Source organism: Macaca mulatta, chromosome 2, assembly GCF_049350105.2.
Source record: "Macaca mulatta isolate MMU2019108-1 chromosome 2, T2T-MMU8v2.0, whole genome shotgun sequence".
Lineage (NCBI taxonomy): Eukaryota > Metazoa > Chordata > Mammalia > Primates > Cercopithecidae > Macaca > Macaca mulatta.
The window spans coordinates 142,763,987-142,791,188 of NC_133407.1; positions in this window are offsets into that span (position 1 = coordinate 142,763,987).

The window sequence follows — 27,202 nt, forward strand, 5'->3', positions numbered from 1 at the left end:
GCCAACTCATATTGCTGTTGTATCCTGGCTGATCTCTGAATATAGCAAGGAGGAGCTGATGCTTCCCTAAAAATTCAACTTGAAAGCCCCAGGGGGGTCTCTCCCAGAATCTGACTTGCAGCTATGCCGAATTGCTGTGTGCTACCCTAGAATGTGATGAACAATGAGAAAATCATATATCTGCTACTGCATACTTCTGTAAGTTTGCCTCTAGGGCTGAGATACATTCTGGTTGTATACATTCTGGCTGTTTGTCCTGGTCCCCACAATACCTCATTGATAATATTTATGAAGTGATGAATAATACTTCTTGATAACTTTTTGGAAGTTGATGAAATAGAAAAAGAAGGTTCAAATGTCTACATTTTTATGTATAGTTATATATATTTACAACTTCTGATAGTTCTTTTTCTCAGATCACATGAGCCTCTGGACTCTGGAGTAAACATGTAAATATACACATATATGTCTCTGTGTGTGTTTCTGCGTCTGTGTGTATTATCTATATTTATATTTCTAGGCATTTTGAGGTCCTGTGGTAAAGGCCTTGGCCATGTCTGCACAAAAGTCAGCATGGGATATCCTCAAGGTGCAAAGCTCCACCTATGTAGACACTACTGGGAGCAGGATGCCTGGGAGACAAAGCAGGGCAGCATAATTTTTTGTAGCAGAGGCAGCATCTGGGGGTTGTCTTTGTGTCTCAGAGGATTGTTGCAAAAGAGTTCATAATGTGCAGTTCCCTATCTTCCCCAACCCTTCAAAGATGGGAAAGATCTTCATTTAGATGTTCCATCCTGACCAGTTTTTTTACTGATCTAGGCAATGCCAGGTCCCCTTAACACACACACATACACACACACACACACACACACACACACACACTTCCTGCAATATATTGTGCAGAAAATTAGCATTGCTGTCATAGTCCTATTATCAGGAGAGTTTGGAGTAATGCCCAGCCTAGTCCATAATAAAAAATTCTGGCTCAGTGTCCTGATTAAAACCATATTATCCTTCTTGTCTATAGCTCCGTTCTTAATTTCAGTCTAGCCCACGATACTATGTAAGGTGGCTTGGCATGCAGGCCCACATGTTCCTTTCTGCTCTGAGTACAAGTAGAACTGGCAGAGCTGGGGATTCAAATTGAGCTCTCTCTGATTCTGAACCCCATGCTCTTTCCCATGAAGAGGTCTAGTTGTTTTTTTTTTTTTTTTTCATCTGTTAGGGGCTGTTAGGGGTTGACTTGTGTTTCCTCCATCCTCCCTGAAAAACATATTTTATAGCCCTAACCACTTAGTACCCCAGAATGTGACCATATTTGGAGATAGGGTCTTTATAGAAGTAACAGTTAAAATAGGGTCATTTGGTGTGAGCTCTAATCCCATATGACTGGTGTCCTTATACAAAGAGGAATATGAATACCAAGAAAGAGACACAGAGGAATCAGAGAAAAGACAGACAGCTATGAGCCAAGGAGAAAGGCCTAGAACAAATCATTCCCTCACAATCCTCAGAAGGAACCAAGCCTACCAACAACACCTTGATCTTGGACATTCAGCCTCCAAGACTGTGATGCAATCAGTGGTGCTTTGTTATGCCAGTCCCAACAAACTAATACAGGAGAAATTCAGAGTTTCAAACTGGAAGTGCATGTCCATGAACATTAAATTGTTGCAGCCATCCAACTGTACAGTGCAGAGCTCCAGAGGGCAGCATTCCCAGGGTCACATCATGGTGCATTCCTGCCTTAGATGTCATACACCACACAGCCTCACACAGTGTCCCCGACCAAGCTGACATAGAGTCTCCTCCTGTGAGACACCTTTTACACATGTTACATATGTTAAACCTGTTATAAATTTAGCTAAATTGCCCTCAAAGAAAAGATTATAAAAGAAGGATGTTAAGGGAGATACTATTGGGTTTGTTATAGTACATTTAAAAATAGATAACATAAGGGCCATGGAATATGGGACTGTTTTTTAGCACAAAATTATAAAAGCGGAGAACTAGTATATGTTAACCTATCAGGAAACTCATCTGAGTATGAGCTGGGCAGATGTTTTGATTCTCTATGGAGGGTCGGACTTCCCACTTTTCTCCCATTCATCTGACAGGATCAGTTTTTCAGGTGATAAATTAGGAACAAGGTGAGAAGTAAGTGGCTCTAGACACCCTGGATATAGCACTGTTTTCTGTTCATGAGATTCAGATGGCCTGATAATTAACGCTGTCTCCACAACAGAATGGCTTTCCTCATCTAGCATTCCTGGCACAGCGTAATTCAACTGAAGACTGGGTTCATTTATCCATTCAACTCCATAATAAATACTTATTGAGTATTAGGCAATGTCCTGGATATTGGAGGAATACAAAGAATAGTTCCAGTCACATCAATCATGCTTTCAAAGAGTTTAGGTTCTAGTAGGAGAAATAAGGTAGATACGTAGAAAATTCCAGTATAGAATATAAAACTATGTGTCATAGAAAAAGTGCAGTTAAAATGCCACAGGAGTTCATAGTAGTTTAGGAAGGAAGATATTGGGAGAGTGACGGCATTTAAGCTATATGAGTGACATTAACAGATAGAGAAAATGGTATCAGCCAAGATAGAGAGAAGTTGAAGGCTGACTGGAGTACAGGGCATGTTTTGGGGAGCTAGAAAATACAATTTGAAAGGTCGTCTATATCTTCTTTGGAGACAGTTTTAACCACTAGACCAGGAATGTAAGTTTTATTCTGAGGACCAATAGGAGCCACTCAAAGAAGACGACCTTACAGAGATGTTGACAGAGAAATTCCAGAGATAAGAAGTTACCCTCCAGGCAAGGTGGCTCACGCCTGTAATCCCAACACTTTGGGAGGCCAAGGCAAGTGGATCATGAGGTCAGGAGATTGAGACCATCCTGGCCAACATGGTGAAACCCCATCTCTACTAAAAGTACAAAAATTAGCTGGGCGTGGTGGTGCATGCCTGTAGTCCCAGCTACTCAGGAGGCTGAGGCAGGAGAATCGCTTGAACCCAGGAGGCAGAGGCTGCAGTGAGCCAAGATTGCAGCATTACACTCCAGCCCGGGTGACAAAGCAAGACTCTGTCTCAAAAAAAAAAAAAAAAAGAAGAAGAAGAAGTTACCCTACCAAGTGACTTCTGAAATCTCCCTCTCAGATCACTGATTCATGCTGAAGGATTCATGCTGAAGGATTCATGCTGAAGAAGAAACAACAATCCCTTATCATAGATAAGGACCACATCAGTTGAGATAGGGCTTGGAGGTTGGGGAAGCTATGAAATCCTTCTGAAAGAATGGCTATATTTTAGGGGATCACAAAGAATGCAAAGTTCAAGCAACTAAAGGGAATAGAAAATCCAAGCTATGTGGGGGGCTCTTCCCTTTCTCATGATCCCCCTGGGCAAGAAGCCAGTTCAGAGACATCATCAGCTTATTTTCTCACAAACAACAATTTATCAGTAAGAAAGTGATATTTTTCCTCTGCCTGACTCCTTAACACATAATTGGTAGTACCTCCCATATCTCAGACCAAAGCTGAAGAGAAAATAACTATTGTGAGCTGGAAGAAATAAACTAAACTCTAGGCGTCTTTGACCTCATTAGATCCATTTACAGTCAACTTTAGCCAAGGGAAGCTACTTATCAGTAAGAAAGTGATATTTTTCCTCTGCCTGACTCCTTAACACATAATTGGTAGTACCTCCCATATCTCAGAACAAAGCTGAAGAGAAAATAACTATTGTGAGCTGGAAGAAATAAACTAAACTCTAGGCGTCTTTGACCTCATTAGATCCATTTACAGTCAACTTTAGCCAAGGGAAGCAATGATTTAGAGAGCAGCTAGAAAGGATTTGTGGAATCCACTGAGCTGGAATTTGGTGCACTGAGCTAATCCTGCAAAACTATGATTATAAAATTACAAAGCTTGACCAAAGAAAGCTTCGTGCATTCTGTGGACTTGTACCTAAAATCACCCTTAGTCTGAAATATCCTTTTTTTCTTCTACAGGAATTGACTAACTGTATTGTTCTATTTATGCCATCTTTGTACCTAAATACTATGATTAACTTGAAGTGTGGTTTCCAAAAACTTCTTATGAGGAAACAGATAAATATGGAACGATGTATGCAGAAAGATGTTTACTGCAGCAATGCCTAAGATAAAGACTCAAAACAATATAAACATCCATCAGGAGATGACTGCTTAAGTATATTACAGTAACACACTGAACTATCATCCAGCCAATAAACAGAGTACGTTAGATGTACTAACAAGAAAAGATGTCCATCTGTTGCCCATGTGTCCATTAAATATTGCTAAGAAAAAGAAGTAGGATGCAAATAGTATGTATAACATGAACTAATTTTTAACTTTGTATGTATGTTTGAGAAAGAGAAAAGCATAAAAATGGTGAATCAAATTAACAGTGATTTTTCTGTGGAAGACTAGGATTTTAGTGAATCCTTCATTTTCTCCCTATGCACTTCTGAATGGCTTGGACTTTGTTACAATGAGTATGTACTGTTTTTATAATTAGAAAAACGATATTTCTATCAGAAAAGGAAGATAAAGAGACTAATTCTTCATTATGTTTTCCAAATTTTAATATTACTTATATCAGATATTATTTTAAGATCTTTTTAAACTACTCAGTGTAATGGAAACAATATTGGACCTACAAGCCAGTCTTCAGTTGTGAGTTCCAGCTCTCTGTTTTTCCTATCTGAGCCTCAGCTGTCTTCATATATAAAATAAGTGGCTGTATTTACTGACTCACAAAGTCCCTACTAATACTCACATTTCATAATTCTAACTGGAAATAAATACACCAGGCATTCAATCCTGTCTTATGAGATATGGCTTAAAATGAGGCCCACAAACTGCTATAATCCAAAGACAAGTGGGACCAGTCCCTCTGAACTCTTGGAAAAGCTGGATTACATAATAGAATAACTTTCTATCATAGATCCCCAAGTCACTAGCACGTTCTAGTTCACTAAGCAAAGAATGCGAGGGAAAACAGAATGAGTCTTTTTATACACTTACAGTCAGAAGATCTGTCAATAATTCTACAATCATCTCCAGCCCCAACACACACAATTTATTAGACAGGAAACTGAGGTCACAGAGGCAAAGGGTCTTGTACAAAATCTCACAGCTAATGAGTAGAAAATTCAGGATTGTAAACATTTAATCATTTCGGGGCTGAGTGTAATCCTTCTTAGATCTCAGAGTTTAGGCTAAACATATGATAAGTTTAAAACAGTGCTTTGACCATCCCCCACAGCCCTACACCCAAAGAATTTCTTTATGATATCTTCCACAGCCCAATCCACATCTCTGAAACTGAAACACATTAAAAGGAAAAGACTTTTGAAGAAGGATAATTTCTATTTCCTTTTCTACCCACATATATACAGGCACACTGATATAAAAAGGGACTTTAAAGATTTTGTGGAATCTTAAGCAAAAAGAACAAAGTCAGAGGTATCACATTACCCAACTTCAAACTATACCATAAGGCTACAATAACCAAAATGGCGTGTTACTGGTACAAAAGCAGACACATAGACTAACGGAACAGATAAGATAACCCAGAAATAATACTGCACACCTATAGCCATCTAATCTTCGACAAAGGCAACAAAAATAAGCAATGGGGAAAGGACTCCCTATTCAACAAAAGGTGCTGGAATAAAGGGCTAGCCATATGCAGAAGAATGAAACTGAACCCCTACCTTTCACCATATATAAAAATTAACTCAAGATGGATTAAAGATTTAAATGTAAGACCTAAAGATTTAAATATAAGAATCCTAGAGGAAAACCTAAGAAATATAATTTTGGACATCAAGCTTTGAGAAAGAATTTGACTAAGTCCTCAAAGGAAGTGTAATAAAAATGAAAATTAACAAGTGGGAGGGACCCAATTAAATAAAGGGTTTCTACACAGCAAAAGAAAATATCAACAGAGTAAACAGACAACCTGTAGAATGGGAGAAAATATTCCCATAATATGTATCTGACAAAGATCTAATATCCAGACCCTATAAGGAACTTAAACAATTCTACAAGCAAAAAATAATAATAATAACATCATTAAAAAGTGGGAAAAGGACATGAACAGACACATCTCAAAAGAAGACATACAAGTGGCCAACAAACACATGAGAAAACACTCAACATCACTAATTATCAGAGAAATGCTAACCAAAACTACAAAAAGATACTATCTTATACCATTCAGAATGGCTATTATTAAAAAATCATAAAACAACAGATGCTGCTGAGGCTGTAGAGAAAAGGGAATGCTTATACATTGTTGGTGGGAATGTAAATTACTTCAGCCACTGTGAAAAGCAGTTTGGAGGTTTATCAGAGAACTTAGAACAGAACTTAAAATGTAAAACATTCAAACCAGCAATCCAATCACTGGCTACATATCCAAAAGGAAATGAATTGTTCTACCAAAAGGACACATGCATTTATATGTTCATCACAGCCCTATTCACAATAGCAAAGACATGGAATCGACCTACGTTCCCATCAACAGTGGATCAGATAAAGCAATGGTCCCCAACCTGTTTGACACCAGGGACTGGTTTTGTGGAAGACAATTTTTCCACAGATGGAGGTGGGGAGGGGAGGTGGTGAAATGGTTTCAGGATGAAACTGTTTTACCTCAGATCATCAGGCATTAGATTCTCATAAGGAACATGCAACCTAGGTCCCTCTCATGTGCAGTTCACAATAGGGTCTGCACTACTATGAGAATCTAATGTTGCAGCTGATCTGACAGGAGGTAGAGCTCAGGTGGTAATGCTCACCTGCCCACTGCTCACCTCATGCTGTGCGGCCCAGTTCCTAACAGCCCATGGACTGGTACCAGGGACTGGGGATCCCTGGGATACATAAAATGTAGTACATATATACCATAAAATACTACACGGCCATAGCAAAGATTGAAATCATGTCCTTTGTAGCATCATGGATGCAGCTGGAGGCCATTATCCCAAGTGAATTAACAGAGGAACATAAAACCAAATACTGCATGTTCTCACTTATAAGTGGGAGCTAAACATTGGGTACTCATGGACATAAAATGGCAACAATAGAAACTGGGAACTACTAGATGGAGAAAGGAGGAAAGTGAGGAAAGGGGCAAAAAATCACAGCGTACTATGGTCACTACCGGGGTGATGGGATCATTCAGACCTCAAACCTCAGCATCACATAATAAACCCAGGTAACAAATCTAAAACCATTTTTCTGGAAAAACAGAATTAAAAGATAAAAATAAAAAATATAAACTTTATTTCTCTATACCATCACCATCAGATTCATGACATTTTTATAAGTAATGATAACAGCCATTTAGCCATCCCTAAAGGACTGAGGGTCCTGGTAAGTTAACCATGTCCACACAGTCTTTTTACACTGTTAATAAAATAAAAATGAGTGTCTTTTAAAGGTTTCTTAAGATTAGAAAACAAAAAGTAGTCAAAAGAAGCCAAATCAGGACCGTAAGGTGGATACCTAATGAGTTCCCATTGAAACTCTTGCAAAATTGCCCTAGTTTGTTAAGAAGTATGAGCAGGAGCGTTGTTGTGGCAGAGAAGGTCTCTCTGGTGAAGTTTTCCCAGGCGTTGTGCTAAAGCTTTGGCTAACTTTCTCAAAACACTCATAAGAAGAAAATGTTATCATTCTTTGGTCCTCCAGAAAGTCAACAAGCAAAATGCCTTGAACATACAAAGAAACTATTGCCATGACCTCTGCTCTTGACAGTTTTGATTTTGCTTTGACTGGACCACTTCTCCCTCTTTGTAGCCATTGTTTTGAATGTGCTTTATCTTCAGCATTGTATCCATAAAACCATGTTCCATTTCCTGTTACAATTTTTCAAAGAAATGCTCCAGGATCTTGATCACACTTGTTTAAAATTTCCATAGAAAGCTCTGCTCTTGTCTGCAGCTGATCTGAGCACAAAAGTTTATAGCACCCATCCAGTAGAAAGCTTGTTCAACTTTAATTTTTCAATCAGAACTGTGTAAACTGAATGAACTGAGATATCTGTGGTGTATACTATTGTTTGTGTTGTTAATCCTTGGTGTTCTTCAATGAGGGCATGAACAAGATGAATTTTTTTCTTGCAAGTTGATATGGATGGCCTGCCACTGCAGGCTTCATCTTCAAAATCATCTTGTCTCTTCTTAAAACAAGTCATCCATTTGTGAACTGCTGATTTCTTTGGGGCACTGTCCCCATAACCTTTTGGTAAAGCATCAATGATTTCACCCAAGCTTCATTATAAATTTGATGTTCATGTTGCTCTGATAGGGCTCTTTTCAGACTGATGTCTTATCCTTCTTAGTGTCTCAAACTAGATTCTGTTCAGACATGTTATAATAAGTTAGTACAAATTTACTTTGATGCAAAATTTTTAAATCTATGCATAGTTTTTTCATAACACACATTTTCTATGAACTTGTGAAGAGCCCTCATACACCTATCACTTACTTTGCATAATTTGCTTTCAAGCTGCAACCACACTCAAGGTGTGGATCACAGTTATCCTGGTCACCTGCAAGGAACAAAACAAAAAACGACTTGAAGATGGAAGATATATTTAAAATTAGGGCTGACTTAGAAGTGTAGAGCAGCTGTGTTTAATAGAAAAATCATGAAACTAGGAAATAAAAGACCTATGTTCAAGTTCTGCCTCTGCTACTCAGTTGTGGTAGGACCTTGGTCAAGCTATTTAAGATTTCTAAGCCTAATTTCCATATGTATAATTTAAGAACTATTCACTCATTCTCATGGTGTTTATGGTATAGTGGGAGAGTTAAATATTAAATAATCATACAATAAATGAATGAGGATTTTGAAGACAACTAATATGGTCCCTTCAGAGAATATAACAAAAGTACCTGACCTCCTTCGTAGCAGGTGATGCTTCAACTTGGATTTGACAGATGAGTATTCATTAATTCACTGAAAGGAGGAAGGAGTTAAGAGGACGTATATTCGAGGAAAAGGTACCACCATGTTCAAAGGTTCTGTGGTGGCAGGAAGCATAGCTGGTTTGAGGAAATGAAAAGAGGGCCAGTAAAAATGGCCACTGAAAAGTTTAAAATATGAGAGTGAATGTTACAGGGTAGCTGTGAGACAATATGAAACAGGGCACAGAACATTTCTTTAAGTATTAAAGCACAAAATATATTAGGTGTTGATAGGATAAAAGTATACGAATCATCTAAAAGAACTCTTCCCCAGCACAAAGGCACTGTCAAAATACTAGCTGGTGTTGTTCAGTGACTAGGGTACTCTGCTAATAAAGGCAGGAATGGAATAAAACAGCACCACGGTGACTTTTTTCAAGTTGAAAATCTTGCAGCAGAAAAAACAAAAGATACAGTTTCACCATGCATAAAAGAACCTGCCTGTAGGGCAAACAAATGACAGAATTTGTCAGAAATCTCCACTGCAGAACCACCGATGAATACCAACCCAGTTTGACACAGTACAGGTAAAATGCCAGAACAGAAGCCCCCAGGTTGTGATCAAATGCAGCTGCTCAGAAACAATTCAAAATGCAAACAACGGACTTCCTGAACTCCTGGGTCAAGTTTCAACCACAGAAATTATAAGCTGACTTTGTCACAACTAAAATTTATCCCACAAAATGGATATTTTCTTTTGAACTTGCATGAAACTAAAAAAAAGATATCAATAGAATTGATAGGTCATTTGTCTTTCTCAAGAACACTGCTGGGGAAATTACTTTTAAGACTTATAAATGAGGGTGATATAATGTCAGCTCCGATAAGGATATTAATTAAAAGAAAATTGACTGTTGACATTTCTGCAAGTTCAGACTATCAGATCAAACACAAACCCAAAGGAAGGAAGAAGGTCAAGGTGATATTGTATAACCCAGAAAGTGGGTTAAAAGTTTCTGGACAAGCTAAGACATATGAAATTGCAGACCTGTGGGATTTTATGCTTATAGAAAATCTAAACCAGAACCATCTACAACTTAAATGGAAAGGAATTTGTAGAAACAACATACTAGATAGCAATCAGCATGGTAATACAGAGCAGATCAATGTAAATTTTCTTCTTTGACAAAGCGAAAGACCACATAAACAAAGGGGAAAAGGAGTGTATAATCTATTGTAACCTTAGCAAACTTTTCAATTCTGCCATGCAATACATAGTACCATATAAGATAAAAATCTAGATTTTTATAGTAATGAGATGGCTGGAAAGTTATATGCAAAGAGTGGTTAACTAAACAACAGGATAATGTATACTAACAATTTTAAATATATACAAAGTTATTAAAAAACTAATTGAATACTTATCAAAGCTTTGGAAGGAGGAACTAGAAGCAATTTGAAAAACCAGAAAGAAAAAGATGGACATACTATGTCACCTGTAAATGAACACACTTCTGAATATCAAAAGAATAACGCCAAAAAGAGATAAACTATAGATTGGGGAAAACATTGGCAAATAATATGGTAGACATCAGATTACAATCTTAAATATACAACAAGGTCACTAAGATACCAGTGAGAACACGGGTAAAAAATGATAAAGACAATAGAATTGAGGCCTGGTTTCTAATGAAGTTTTGTTTAGGGTCATTGCTTTGATTCCTCTGTGTATTTGTTACCTATTTTCATATAAAAATACCTAAAACTAAGTAGCTTTAAACATTAAATATTTATTATCCTACAGCTTAGAAGCTTAGTTGGCTGGGGCAGCAGTCATCTGAAGGCTTGACTGGGGGTTGAAGATCAGTTTCCATATGGTTCACATACATGGATATGGGCAGGAGGCCCCAGTCTCACCACAGAAACCTCCCCATAGGCTACCAGAACATCCTCACAACATGGAAGCTGATTTCCCCCAGAGTGAATGATCCAAGAAAGAACAAGAGAAAGTCACACTATATTTTGTGACCTAGCCTCAGCAGTCACACTGCCATTTCCACAATATCCTACTGATTATACAGATCCACCCCATCCAACGTGGGAGAGGCTAAACTAGGACTTGAATGTCAAAAGACGAGCTACTGATTAATCATAGAAAACATAAATCTTTCTTTTTTCACTAAATATTTGTCAAATATCTACAATGTACCATTGGGAGTTCTACCCTGCTAAAAACCAATTCAAAATGGTAAACCTCACAGTCACAAAAACCTCAAGCAATAACATCATATTTCAACACTGAGCAAGAGTGAGATCTAAGAAATGTGGCATTCGGGTTGCAGTCTCAACGCTTCATCTCTGAAACACCTGTGGATCATTATGCCAATGGGAAGTTCATAACTTCATTTAATGGCCAGAAAACTGTTCATCTATGTCGCAATACCTCAGCTCAACATCAGCTCTTTCCCAAGCATGTCAACACAAATTTCCAAACAGAAATTGCAGCTCTCTAGCTAGGACCAACACAAGAATCACCAACCAATGCTTGAAAGGCTCAGATGTGAATCCTGTAGACATTTTCTAGATTGTTCCAAATTCATTTTACGTGCAAAAGATGATCTTTCTAGCCCACCACCCCTAGAGTGTGCATTTCACTTTGTCTGCTACACAATCAACACATATTTGATGGAATGCCTGTTAGATGTTAGGCACTAGACTAGTTGTTGGGAAACATATTTTGTCTTCATGGGAGAAATAGACAATGAAGCAAAAATATATACATAAATAAATAAACTAAATAATATGGCTCATCATAAATGCCAGAAAGCCAATAAGCAGAGGACTTGATAGCAAATGCTTAGAGAAGAGTAGCAGAAACAGGCTGGGAGGATTTTATGAGATAACACTTTAAGCTGAGACCTTAGGGAGCTAGTCATTAAAAGGCCAGAAAAAAGCACTCCAGGTCCAGCATTTCAGAGTGATAAGTGCCAAAGTATAAAAATGCTTGGTAAGAACTTGGATCTGTTGGATGACAGTTTGGCTGAAACAGGAAGCAAGGAGAGCATCCCTCAAACTGAGGTAATAGAAATAAGAGGCAGAAGACAAACTGTTTAGGGACTTAAAACCTATGGTAAGGAGTCTGGGGTTTATGCTGAGTGTGATAGGCAACCAGCAAAAGTTTTTCATCAGGCAAGCGGCAAGGTCCGATTTAAATTTGTAGTTTGTGGCATAGTCCATTAGACCTGTGGTTTGTGTGATAGCTGCCAGAGAGTACCAAGGGCAGTCAGGGCAAAGGAACCAAGCAGCTGATTTGGCCCATAGAAAGATAAAACCCTTGGTCTTAGCTTCATTTGAACAGTGCCATTTATATTGGGGACTGAAATAAATGCAGCTATTGCTACTGATGGTTAGTTTGTCCTCATTTGCTGAAAGGGAAAGGTCTTCTCTTCATGACTCATCCACAAAGCCTGCTGATCCTCCTAATTAAAAAGTTTTCAAACAAGTTGATACATTAGTTATTATGAGCCCAGACACACCAGGCATAAATCCTTCCTGCCATCCATATGTACGCCAGGACTTCACTGTTTCATCTTTCATCATTATGAGGGATATTCTTCAATATAATTTTCATGACACCATCTGCCATGTTCTTTTCTCAACTTTTTTTGGTGGGGTGACTACTCAGTGATTATGAATGTCATAATGTCATGGCATCTTTTAAAACTAAAACTCTGTCAGAGATCTCAAGGAGTAAAACAAGTAATAAAAACATATCCGGCCAGGAGCAGTGGCTCACTCCTGTAATCCCAGCACTTTGGGAGGTCAAGGCGGGCAGATCACCTGAGATCAGGAGTTCAAGACCAGCCTGGCCATCACTGTGAAACCATGTCTCTACTAAAGATACAAACAAACAAACAAACAAACAAACAAAAACCCCAGCCAGGCATGGTGGCAGGCTCCTGTAATCCCAGCTACTTGGGAGGCTGAAGCAGGAGAACTGCTTGAACCCTGGAGGCAGAGGTTGCAGTGAGCTCAGATTGTGTGACTGCACTCCAGCCTGGGCGATAAAGCGAGATTCTGTCTCACAAAACAAAAAAACGAACAAACAAATATCCACTGGCAAGTGCTATGGACCACAGACCTAGGAATGCACTGCAAGGTAGCCTTTTTTACACCAAAATCAACAATGCAACTAAGAATGAAGGTAAACTGAATTTGTAGCCATCTTAGTTTTCAGTAAATTAATTCTTGCATTCTTTTAAAACATTGCACCTTTTCATCAGTTTAATTGGTTATGTGTTGCAAACTATTAAAGGTGGAAAGAGCAATTCTTAAAATTAAACTGTCTCTCCATTCACCTTAACCTTATGTATCCAAGACCTTTAAAGCTCCACCTCCTCTGAGATGACTTGGCTAATGAATCCAACCACATGGTTTATTCACATTATGTGACATTATATGTGGCCTCTGGCATGAAGCCATGAGAAAATAAGCATGTATCTAATTTGTTTTTTTATACATCTCCATCCAAAATAAATAAATAAACAGAGACAAGGACTTAGGTGCAAGGAGTTTATTTTGGAGATACCCCCAGGAAGCAGCAGTTAAGGAATGGGGAGATTGGAACAGAGAGGTAGGAAGAAACAATAAGAGGTGCTGGTAACCACTGTAAGCAAGTGGTGCTCAATGCAGCTGGTGACTAATTCTTGAGTGGCAGGTAGAATGTACCTAAGAATTTCCTTCTGAAGGACAGGAGGTTAAGGCACCTATCCTACTTTCCACTGGTTGAAGTTTGCCCCTGGAGCATTAATTTTCCAAAGTTCTGTGCTACCCAAAAGGCAGATCGAGCCAGCTCCTGGGCCTTTGGAAAAAGCCTTGAGGTGGAAGTGCAGAGGGGTGGGAGGTGCTTAAAGTGGGATGAGGTCATTTTGCATGGGACTGTCCAGCACAGCTATAGTGGAAATTAGTGGTGGATCAAGAGATTGTAGCACAGGGCACAAAAAGTGTCTATTTCAGCATAAAAATTATGTTGTTAATTAAAAATAAAATTTTGTTTAAAATGATCTTGTTAAGAATATCACTGAAGATATAAACACTCATTTCTCTTAGTGTCATAGTGAGATTGACTGATCAGCTGACTCAGTCTGAGAATGCCCAAGTATTAAATGAGCACTTGTTGAACACTAGCTGAGCAGTATGAAGCAATGCATAAGTTAAAGTCAAGATGCCCAACTCTCAAGGAGCTTGCAATCTTACAGGGATTATCAACATTCACAAACAAACTAACACATAACTGGTAGTTCTGACTATAAAGGCAGAAAAAGTGAGAGATAGCACCATGTAGCAGTTAAAAGTTTCCACTCTGGAGTCAGAGAGACGTAGGTTTAAAATTAATCTAGGATTTGCAGTGTGATCTTGGACAAGGGTCTTATTCTCTCTGTGTCATAATTTCTTCATCTGATGATTAGAAAAATAATAGTATCTGCTGCGTGGGGTTTTTGTGAGATGTAAATGCATGTAAAGCACTAATTAAAGCACCTGGCATATAAACATTCATTAAATGTTGGTTGTTTTGTGAAAATTAAAGAGAAATGTAATAGTAGAATGGGATTTAAAGAAAAGAAGTATCTCCATGTCAGACTCTTTCTCTTTCTTAAATATGAATTTTCTATAGCCTCTGGCCCCTATTCTAATACCATTTTACCTTTTTTAAAAGTTTCATTTTCTAAAAAAGAACTATTTATATTAAGATTGAGAGGCAAGTATTAAAAGATGTGGAAATATAGCATAAAATGCATGAGCTTTGGAGCAATACTAACCAATTTTAAATCCATGTAACTTGCCACTGAATGACCTTGGGTAAATCTCTTAAGCACACTGCCATTCAGTTTTCTCATCTACAAAATGGGAGGAATATAACCCATCACTGTGAAGAGTAAAGGAATGTCTCTGGAGGATTTCTGACACATTTTGGATCTTCAAAAGTATTGATTGTTATTATTCACTATTCATTCAGTAGACACTTACTAGGCAGCTACTATGTATAATAACACACTGTACTAGGTTCTACAGAATAAAAAGACATACATAAATAAGATATGGTTCCAATAGACAAAAGTGTTACAGGTTAAACTTATTAATACATAAACAAATCTAGCTGTTTGAAATGGCTCAAATTAATAAGTTACCTGAATATCAAATGTTATTATCCTAATTTCAAAGACAGGGAAGGAGACAGATAGGAAGAGAGAGGGGGAGGAAGGTGGGGACGGAGGAAACTAAGCTGGCTATCTCTGAGACAAGAGTTTGCGGAAATACAAGATAATGAGATCTATTTAAACTCACATCTGCTATAGGGTAATCAGAAGTCTACAATGTGAACTGAACTCAGGGAATATTTCTCCCATGGGGCTAAGAATGTATAAGGCCAAATCTACCCACCCTGAACCTGCAACATATAACAATGCTGCTCTATCCTAAACTTTTAATCCAGGTGAAACCAGGATGAAATTAGAATCAATGACAGCCTGGAAGGGAAATGAGTCTGCGTAGAGAGGAGAAAAATTAATATGGTGATGGTGGGATCATTCCACTGGCTGGAATGCATGTAAGGCCTCATGTCTTTCCTAAGTCACTGTCTTACCAAACCAGAATGGGGGGATTCCAAAAAGAGCAGCATCTAAGCTAGCACCCCAAGTTTCTTGAACTCAAGAATGGCTCTCAAGATAAGCATGGTCTTTACAAGTATATACTTCTCCTTGGCTCAACAAGCATTCCTTCCTCACACTTGCAGAATACTTTATAGTTCACAAAGCACTTTAATGTCCATCATCTCACTTAACTCTCAGGACAGCCCTATGTGTTTAATCTCCATTTCACAGATGAACAAACTGAAACTTGGGAAGCTTAAGCAACCAGTTTGAGGTCCCATACCAAGATGCAGAGGAGCCTGGACTGAAACTCAAGTCCTCTGGTTCCATTTCCAGGGCATTTTCCACACTTGTATACAGCCTCTGAGAAAAGGGAAGGTTGCATCAATGGAATTGGAAGGCAGCGATTGGAAGCCATTTTCCTCTGACTCAGAGACCTGAGGCGTCTCCATCAAATCAAAATTCCCAGTTAAAAAACTGGTGGTAAGCTGGGCATAGTGGCACAAGCCTGTAGTCCCAACCACTCAGGAAGCTGACGGAGGAGGATCACTTGAGACCAGGAGTTCAAGGCCAGCCTAGGCAACCTAGTGAGACCCCATTTCTAAACAAACACACATACACACAGACATGCACATGAAAAAACTGGTGTCTCTGAATCTGTGCTATCCCTCTAGACAGTCAGATGTGAAATCCTTAAATCCTTTATGAACATGGAGCTTACTCCACGAAGAGCACCATTAGATTCAAGATAGTAAAATTCATTCGAAACTAATTGGTAAGTAACGAAGTTGCTAAGGTTTATGAGCCTTGCACTAACACTAATACAGAGGTACAGTGTCAACCATAAAATTGTAACCACTGACAAAACTAGCCTTCGTGCAGAAAAGGGAAGCCTTTTCCCTTGGCCTGTAGGCAATAGCCTTAGACAATTTTTGGAGTGACAAGATCACTTCCTCTTGCCTAGTTTTAAAGAGTGACCACAAGGAACAGCTTCACCCTGAGAAATAACTTTTGATTACTTGATAATGGAAAGGAAAAAAAGTGTACAACTCTGCTCTAGTTAAATTTCAAGCATTATGGATACATCTATACCATAACATATCCTCAAAAACAGCCATGGCCACACACAAGAGAATAATACAGTGCCCCTTTGTACTCCTGTCTACACAGGCAGTTGTCTGCTGCCAAAGAGGGGTTCCACAAGAAAATGTGATTTGGGGCAGACAAGACTGGCCCCCCACCCACCAACAGGCCTATAAGAATATGTTAACCTCCTGTGCAACCCCCAGAGAGCTGAATGGATAAATCCATTGAGTACTCAGTAAAATCTACCCCGAAACAACTATTCTGGTTTTTGCTTAGTTAGTATTTGTTCTTCCTAATTGTACTGACTAAGAGAACCAGTTGTTTCCAGACATCAGTCCTGGAGAATGCTAGCAATCCCTGGGATCTCTGTTGGCTGGGATATTCATGTTGGCTCTGACACTACACTGACCAACACAGTCACCACAGGTGACACACAGCTATTGAGCACTGAAATAGGGCCAGTCCAAGTGGCATGGACTGTGTGCAGACAAAGTGACTCCATATTAAATGTTAATAGCTACGTTGACTTATTAACCCCAGTCCCAGGAATGCTTTCTGATTCCCACTCTATTTACTGTCCTCAGTGTGAGAACATGTACTTGCTATAAATCCCGCCTTTACATCAAAGCAACCTTGATGTTATGCACAAATTATTGGCTATGACACACATAACATTCTTGCCTTTTCTGGAGGGTTGGCTTTAATTGGCTATAGAGCACATATGCCCTTTCTCTGTGGTATATAAGCTCCTGGTCTGAGGAGTAATGGCGTGGAGATCTACCTGTCTTGCTGCCACCCAAGACCATGTGGCAAGTTCCCCAGTAAATCACCCTTTACTAGCAAACTGGATTTGTCTGCCTCATTCTTTGGTTTCTCAGCTCCTTCTGTGCTTGGCGGTCACTTTGCATATGCGGCCTTTTCACAGGACAGACTGTACATGTCAAATACACATCAGATTTTGAAGACTTAGAATAAAAATAATAACATTGGTAATTTCTATATTGATTCCATGTAAAAACGATAGTAATTTGGAGGGATTGTTTTAGTAAAATAGATTACTAAATATATATTGTTAAAAATAATTTCACCAGTTTCTTTTTTTTTTTTTTTTTTTTTTTTCAGATGGAGTCTCGCTCTGCTTGCTCTGTCACCCAGGCTGGAGCGCAGTGGCACAATCTTGGCTCACTGCAAGCTCCGCCTCCCGGGTTAACGCCATTCTCCCGCCTCAGCCTCCCGAGTAGCTGGGACTACAGGTGCCCGCCACCACACCTGGCTAATTTTTTGTATTTTTAGTAGAGACGGGGTTTCACCGTGTTAGCCAGGATGGTCTTGATCTCCTAACCTCGTGATCTGCCCGCCTCGGCCTCCCAAAGTGCTGGAATTACAGGCGTGAGCCACTGCATCCAGCCTCACCTGTTTCTTTTTACCCTAAATAATATACATACTAGAAAATTTTAAATTACAAACGTAGTTCACATGTGTGAATTATATTATATTTTTATAGGGCCTTAATGCTCTGAAGGACATATCCTTATTCCCCAAGATCTCTATCAAGTCATTTAGGTAGGTTTAATATGATGCAATGTTTTAATGACCCTGAATTTGGGTAAGTTGGAAAGTGCTTACTTGCTGTCTAAGGTTCTTTGAAAGTAGAAGGATGAAAACAGTGTGTTTGTTTGCCTGGTTGTTTTGGGCAGTTTGATCTTTCATTATCTCCGGTAGGAACAGTGTCTGTTTAACTGATCTACACAGATTCAGCATTGTGTGATGGGGCACGTGGGTGTTCAATTCTAACACTTGAGAAGAATCCTTACAGCTCAGCTGTTAGAATCTCGTGCTAAGGAATCTAAGGTTAAGGGTTGAATCCCCAGCCAGACAAACTTAGCTCAGCTTTTTTTGTGGACCAGGGATGCACTCACCACCTGGGGTTGCTTTCTTGCAAATGTTCATTCTTGGTTACAATAGGGGCCAGTGAAATAATGGTGCTGTACGCTTATCAAATCCATCATCACCACTACAAAAAGCAGCTCAGTTTCATCCTTTAGGGGAACAGCATCACCTGTACCACCTTTTCATATAAAGGAAAGCATATTATTTTCCTTTGTTAAAAAAGAAGGTTTTTTTAAGGCTACATCTGTTACAAGTTTCAAAAGCCAAGCAAAGGCAAAAACATAAAAGGTATTGTATTTGTTCCCTCATTTGCTTGCAGAAAAACCATTCTCAAGCTACAAAGGTCCAGATTTGGGTGAGCAAAATCCTGCCCGTCTAGGAGATTTAGAAGATCATAGAAAAACACATTTATGTTTCTTATTTTTCAGAAACTTACTATTAAGAAACTCAGTATATTAGATTCTTGCATGACTTGTATCCCTCAAATTGCCAAGAGGCATTGGCCAGCAGTGCTGTGTAACAGAAGCCAGAGTCCGGAGATTCAGGCCACAGGCTGACTCTGCAACAATGTCTGTGTGGGATAGGACAATTCATCTCCCTCTCTGGTTCTGAGTGTGCCCCTCTGTAAAAGCAGAGTTTGTGCTTACATTTAGTCTAATTCTATAATTTCAAAACACCCTAGTTGACCACCTTGAAAGGCCAAATCAGACATTCATGTTTCTCAAATCTACTTTTTCTGTTGGTTTGTTTCTCTTCAAGAGCAATAGAGGTGATGCCTCAGAATTTGGCCGACCTTCATTTTAAACAGCTGTGCCAGGCAGCTTTGGAATGGGCTCCTGTCTCCAGTGGCTTTTGCACCTGCAATCTGGCTGGCTCGAGCTTTCTGTTTCCCGCCTGCACTGGCAGCAGGCTAGGAGTAAGAGCAGTTGTCTATGATGTTCTCTGAGCCTCCTGTCCCAGGTGACTGAGCCAGGAGATACCTAAGGGTCTTGTCAACACCTAATGCTGTCTCTCCTTCTTCTTGGCTCCAAACACTGTTCTGGGTATTGTCTCGCTGGGCCTGGCTAAAGCTCTGCCTTCTGAAGTGAAGGTTGACCTTTTATTAAATACTAATCTACAAGAAAAGTAGAATAAACTAGTCCCATTGTAATTTGCCAAGATTAACACATCCATAGAATTGGGACAGGAAACGCTAAAATAATCATGAGAGATAACACCAAATGTGTACTGCAAACTAGATATTGTTAATTAGTATATTTCTAATTTAATCTTTAATCTTTATAACAAGCCTATGTAATAGATAGGCACTACGATTATTGCCATTTTACAGATGTGGAAACTGAAGGTTAGAGAAATAAAGTAACTTTCCCATAGACTCACAGCTATTAAGTGACAGAGGTAGGATTTAGAGATAGGTAGATCCACTTGATTCCAGAGCTTACAGAGGTACCTCCCTTACCATCAGGATGGCTTTTTGGAATTCATTTTGATTAAAAAACATCAAGTTGGATATGACAGACTTGATCATTTCTTCTGCCTGAGATGCCTAACACATCTAAAAGAGCTGTACATTAGTTCGTGTTCACTGAAAAGCAGCCACCAAGACAGGCTAGATGTCACTGTTTCTGAGCCTCCTTCTACTCCTTTTTTTCCTTTTTTAGGAGGGAAAGACTGGCGGAAAGACGAATACACAAACCTCAGAAAGGAGCAGACAATTCACACATTTCTACAGTTTAACCTTCAGTGTCAGTAAGTGTCAGGTAATACAGCTTCAGGTATGCCCCTGAAAGTCTCCTTGCAAGGAACTGAGAAATCTAGGACATTTCTGCATTTTTGCTCATCCACCTATTTTTATCCTCTAAATTCATTTGATATCTGCTCTTCCTTTCAAAGGTAATTCAGATCACACCATAGCACCACGGACCATAAATCATTCTGAACAGAACTCTGTTTCTGGGGCACATCAATGTTTATTCAAAGGATCATGCTTTAGAAACTAACCACCAATGTATACTTCAGTAATCTACTCCAATACTTATAATGTGACACAAAGAACAATCTTCAGCCTTCACCAGTTCCCCAACACCACCACATTTTGCTCAGCTTTCCAGAACTGCCTTTGGAATCTCATCTTTAGGAGGGAGCTTATATGCAGCAGAAAAGATAATAAGCAATCATGTTTACTATCGACTCATCTAGGAAAACAGCTAAGGAGAGAGGATGAAGCTTATTAACAAGCCCCAATTCTCAGCTTTGATTGCATTAGACATAACAAGTTCACTGGAACCTTACTAGGTATCCTAGTCTCAGCCACTGTATTTCCCAGGTCTGGGACATACCTCTGAGCCTGTCCCCTACGATGATGTTGATTTATCAGGTAGTGACTGCCAACAGCCTATGGTTCACGCTAAAAATAATTGAGCGTTGCTCCATTATTTCTAGAGAGGCAGCTGGTGTAGTGGAAAGAGCATTGACTAATAATAACAGCTATTGTTTACTCACTTCATGCAAAACATTTTACATGCATTATCTCCATTCTGCTGATAACCTAAGGAAATAGGTATGATTACCCCCATTTTTTACCTGAGTCAATTAAAGATTAGAGAATATTCATGATTTACCCAAGGTCACATGTTTATTGTCCAACAGAGCCATGATGTGAATTGAACTCTCTCTCTGATTCCATATAATTCTGCTGTATCATTACTGCCTCCAAATAGAAGGCAGAAAACTTGGTCAGAGTCCTAGAATCGCCAGCTGGGCGGCCTATAACAAATCTTAATTTCACTCTGGATCTTAATTAGCTCAGCTACAGAATGAAAATAATGCTATGGAGCCTTAGTCAAGGATGTGGTCCGAAGAGTCAAGTAGCCTGGGTTAAAACCTAGTCCCATGCTTACTAGATGGATGAACTTGAAGAAGTAAATTAGCTTTACCTTTAACATGGAAATAGTAGCAATACCTACCCCAATAGATATTGAGTAGATTAAACAAGTTAAAACTTGTAGAGTGTATTAGTCAGGGTTCTCTAGAGGGACAGACCTAATGGAATATATATATACACACATATATATGTGTGTATATATGTGTATATATACATATATATGTGTGTATATATACATATATACACACACACACACACACACACACACACACACAGAGAGAGAGAGAGAGAGTTTATTATTAACTGACATGATCACAAGGTCCCACAATAGGCCATCTGCATGATGAGGAGCAAAGAGAGCCAGTCCATGCTCCAAAACTGAAGAATTTGGAGTCCAGTGTTCGAGGGCGGGAAGCATCTAGCAGGGGAGAAAGATGTAGGCTGGGGGGCTAGGCCAGTCTATCCTTTCACATTTTTTCTGCCTGTTTATATTCTAGCTGTACTGGCAGCTGATTAGATTGTGCCCAGCCAAATTAAGGGCAGATTTGTCTTTCCCAGCCCAGTGAAGACTCAAATGTTTATCTCCTTTGGCAACACCCTCACAGACACACCCAGGATCAATACTTTGTATCCTTTAATCCAGTCGAGTTGACACTCAGTATTAACCACCACAAGAGTATATGACATTGGCATATGGTAAGCATTCTTCTTCTTCATCTTCATCATCACCATCTAATTATAATCATGTGATTTTTTTCCTCTTATTTCACTAGATGTTTTTGAGGATTGAACAAAAACATTTAAAACTATGTTATGAATAACATAGACTAATACAGACATAAAGAAATAATATTATCAAAAAGGCCCATACTATGAGACTAATAATAACAGTTGGGACAAAGTTCTAGGCTCCCACTTAAACCTGAGGAGTCAGAAGACTTATCTACTTCAGGTTAAATAATATAAAAGTTCTCTGCACTTAATATGTGAATATACCGTGCATTTACATATAAATAAAACAGAGTGTATTAGCCTGTTTTCATGCTACTGATAAAGACATACCCAAGACTGGGTAATTTATGAAGAAAAAGAGGTTTAATGAACTCATAGTTCCATGTGGCTGGGAGGCCTCACAATCATGGCAGAAGAGCAAGTAAGAACAAAGGGACGTCTTACATGGAGGCCAGCAAAGACAGAATGAAAGCCAAGCAAAAAGGGGTTCGCCCTATAAAACCATCAGACCTCGTGAGACTTATTCACTACCACAAGAACAGCATGGGGGAACTCAATCCCCATGATTCAATCACCTCCCACCGGGTCCCTCCCACGACATGTGGGGATTATGGGAGCCACAATTCAAGATGAGATTTGGGTGGGGACACAGCCAAACCAAATCACAGAGCCACCAGGTGATAGTCTGCAAACTTCTTGTTTGAAAATGATTTTCTCCTTTGCCTGGCCTAGAGGTATGGAGGCTCTATTATCATAGCATCCAGCTGGACATAGGAGAGCAGCCTTAATGCCAAGATGCCTGGTATCAGATACTTCAGTTAACGGCAAAGTATGGAAATTGCTAAGAGCAGGGAAAAAAAAGATCCAAATATTTTCATCTGATAAGAGGAGATTACAGTGATCACAGAGTGTAGTGGTTTGGCATCAGGATGCCAAGAGTGAAATCCCAACAAGTTTGCTTATCGGTGTCTCAGCTTCCTTGTCTGTAAGTTCCCCCCATTAATAGTATCTACCTGCAGGGTCACTAAGTAAGGCATTTAACACAGGGTAAGTATTAAATAGGTAATAGATGTGACCCTATGAGGTATTCTACATATTTGCTGAGATAAATTCTTGTTCCTAATAATGTTTCCTCCAACTTCCTGTGAAAGTTTCAGTGGTGAGAAAGTTAGAATGGAAAAGGTATGAAATTGGGAGAAAGTTGCGAAATGAGCAATAAGATGGTGTTCATGCCCTATGTCAAAAAAACTTGGTCAGAAACATACATCTTTGAGACAGACCTGAGAGCTCTTGTTTGGCTCTCTGACCTTCTGTGGAAAATTAAATTCTCCCAAGTGGTTAAATCCAAGCCAGTCTTTTTCTCCTTTTGTGTTGTCCCAGGTCATAAACACAGAAAAGGGGTTCCTGACCCTGGTACCAGAGCTAATCTTATAGCCCAACCTAGCATAGTTCTAAACTAATCATATTCTATAAGCAAAGTCCCTAGATTTGTATCCTGGCTTCACCGCTTATCATCAACTGGACCCAAGCAAGTTATTTAATCTCACTAGCCTTCTCTTTTATCATCTGTAAAACGGGAACAACAAAATAGAGACACTGAGAAAATTCAGTGAGACAATGAATATGTGATAGGCAGAATAATGTCCCCTTCCCCAAAAAAAGTCCATGTCGTAATTCCCAGAACCTGTAAACACATCATATTACATAGCAAAAGGGATGCTGAAAGTGAAATTAAGGTTTCAGATTTTTAAATAGGGAGATTGTCCTGGATTATCTGGGTAGACACAATCTAACTACATGGGCCCGTAAAAGTAAAAGTGGAAGAAGCAGCAGAAAAGTCAGACAGAGACGTGGCTAGAGAGTTCCAAAGCATGAGAGGGATTCAACCCACCCTTGCTGGCTCTGAAGATTGAGGAAGGAGGCCACAGGTCAAGAAAAGTGGGTGGTCCCTAGAAGCTAGAAACAGTACTCAGTTGACAGTCAGCAAGGAAACAGGGACTTCAGACCTGTAACAGCAAATAACTGAATTCTGCCAACAACTTGAATTAGCAGGAGTCGGATTCTCCCCTAGAGCCTCCAGAAAGGAATGCAGTCCTCGTAACACCTGGATTCAATCCAATAAGACCTGTGTTGGACTTCTGACCTACTGAACTATGAGGTAGATTTTTGTTGTGTTAAGCTCTAAGATTGTGGTAATTTGTTATGGCAGTAAAGGAATTGTGGTACAGAATGTCAAGTACTTAGAATGTCCCCAGCACACAGAGTAAAATCTAATTAAAATCCAGCAATTTGATGATGGCAATGTTGATGAGGAAGAGGGGAATGACAAAGAAGTTTTAGGTTACATCTGAAATTATGAATATTAAGCCTGCCTATAATTACAATATTAAGATTTTTAGGTCCTCCTGTGAATCTGATATCCTATTAAACGTTTTCTATTTAGTAAATTATTTTATCTAAGCCTCAAAACTATACTATGAAGTAGGTACAATTATACCTATTTTCATGAGGAACTGGAGCTCAGAAAAGTTCATTTATCTTATGCTGAGGTTTGCTCTGAGTGATTTTGTGTTATGCAGAAGCTATCAAGGACATAAGACATTCCTAAGTGGAGGGAAAAGTTCATAATGTCCCCAAAGACAAAAATACAGCACAATGAGTTATTCCTTTAATGAGTATAGATACTTACACAACACATTCTTTCCATCAATGCCTAAAGCGATGGTTGGAGCTCTTTGAAATCAAGTTAAACAGGGAGAGGTGCACAGAAGCACTAGAACTTGCAACTGTTTAAGAGACAGAAAAGAATTGTGCTGTCTGAGCAAGACAATCCTAGCCATGTGCCTGCTGAGAGCCCACAGCATATGACCTTTAAATAAGGAAACCGACTCCAAATCCTCAGCAGCTCAGGAAATACGAAATGGACTTCAGGTGGACTGAGACACAGTTTAGAAATAGGATCAAATGTGCAGTCTCTTTTGACCAAAGTCTTAAAGGATGATTTGATTCTTCTTTTCCCAAGCAGAATGCAATTTTAGGTCACTCGTTACATCCCAAGAGAAATCCATGAAACTGTTACTCAACAGGTGAATACCACAGGAGATTCTAGTTCAAATTTTAGACCACTCCAAGTATAGTCAGGCAACCACTGCCTGAAAATTACTTGTGTTGCCTGAAAGAAATATAGCTTCCTGTCCCTCTCCCAAAAGCAAAGAATTTGCAGAAGCCCAGAATCTGCATTTCTAACAAGTTCGTTCAGTGATTCTCTTGCAAATTCAAGTTTAAGAAACCCTTTGTAGAGACTTACATGGGTATCCAGAGGTAAGTCAGGAGGCATCAGCAGATATTCTGTGGCAGGCTCCATGAGAAGTACTGATATAAAAATTCTTGCCCTGGCTCCAGGATTTCACAGGCAATTGATGAACTACAATACAGGACAGACAGACATAAGTCATACATAGAGGTAGGTATAAGTAGACCACTCTGGGCACACAGAAACAGAGCAATTAATTCTAGCCAGGGCTCTCCCTCCAGGATTTTAGGGAAAGGTATCAGTCAGACTAAACTTGACAATGAGGTCAGCAGATTACAGTGTAAGATTGGGGAATAGTAAGTTGGTTCCACAAGCAGAAGGAAGGTCCAGACCAAGGTCAGCAAAGGCACAAAAGCACGTCCAGGGCTGATGCTCCGGTGGAAGAGAGGTCCTCAAAGGCTGTGAGTAAGGAAGTCAGAAAATCAGTCCAGCTGGAGGACACCAAAGGCACTCATGGCCATAATAAAGTGGGGTACATTTTGAGTTTTTAAAGAAATGGTATGAGTTAGTCTATGGTTTCAAAATGAAATAGGCTATGTATTATTCTCCTGTCACTCCCATAAGAAATCACAAAATGAATGGCTTAAAACAACAAGAATGTACTGTCTCACAGATCTGGAGGCTGGAAGTCTGAAATCAAGTGTTGGTAGGGCTAGATTCCACCTAAAAGCTAGAGTGGAGAATCTTTCCTTGCCTCTTCCATCTTCTGGTAGCTCCAGGTCATCGTGGCTTGCGGCTCTATCACTTCTATCTCTGCCTCTGCGTTGACGTGAGCTTCTCATCTTCTCTCTGTTGTCATCCTCTTTTGTCTCTTATGAGAGCATCTGTGATAGGATTAAGATCCCAACCAGATGACTCAAAATGGTCTCATATTTAGAAGCTTAATTTAATTACACCTGAAAAACCCTTTTTTCCAAATAAGGTCATATTCACAGAAGGTTAGGACAAGGATATATTTTAGAGAGGCCACAATTAAACCTACTATAGGCTTCCATTAGGCAGTATGAGAGACAGAGAGCAGTTTTTGAAGACAGACCTACCCTGATTTGTAAAATCAATTCTGCTACTTATTGGGCATAGAAAAAATGTGCACAATGGTGATAACAAATATTTTGTAGGGTTGTTGTGAGGATTCGAATAATGTCTCTACCTTTCTAGGATAGTAGGTGTCTGGTGAATAATGAGGTCTCAATAAACCGTAATAATATTAATGACATGAAAGTACTAGGGCTTTATGCGATACGTTAAAGAGGCAGTGCAGTTTAGCGGGTGAGTGGACAGGGTTGAGAAATGAATGCTTTTGGTGCAGTTCTTAGCCTATATGACCAATGGCCTATGTGACCTGAGGAAAATGACTTTGTCCCCTGGAGTTTTTTTAATCTGATATTTGTGAAAGGAAATTTATAATATTTACTACATCAGTACATTGCTGTTAGTGTTTTAAAAAAATAATGAATGTATTTAGCTCCCACTAGAATATGAGAAAACAAAACAAAACCAAGTAACGAATGTAAAACATCTATCCCAGTGCCTAGCCTAGCACACAGTAATTGAGCTACTCGGTGATTATGAGGATGAGACAAAGGATCATGTGTATGAGAAAGTAGTCACTCACACATGGAGACCTCGTGTTTGGAATGTAAACAAAGTACTTTTGTGTGAAATAGCTCATTTAGAGCTCCTATAAACTGTTATCT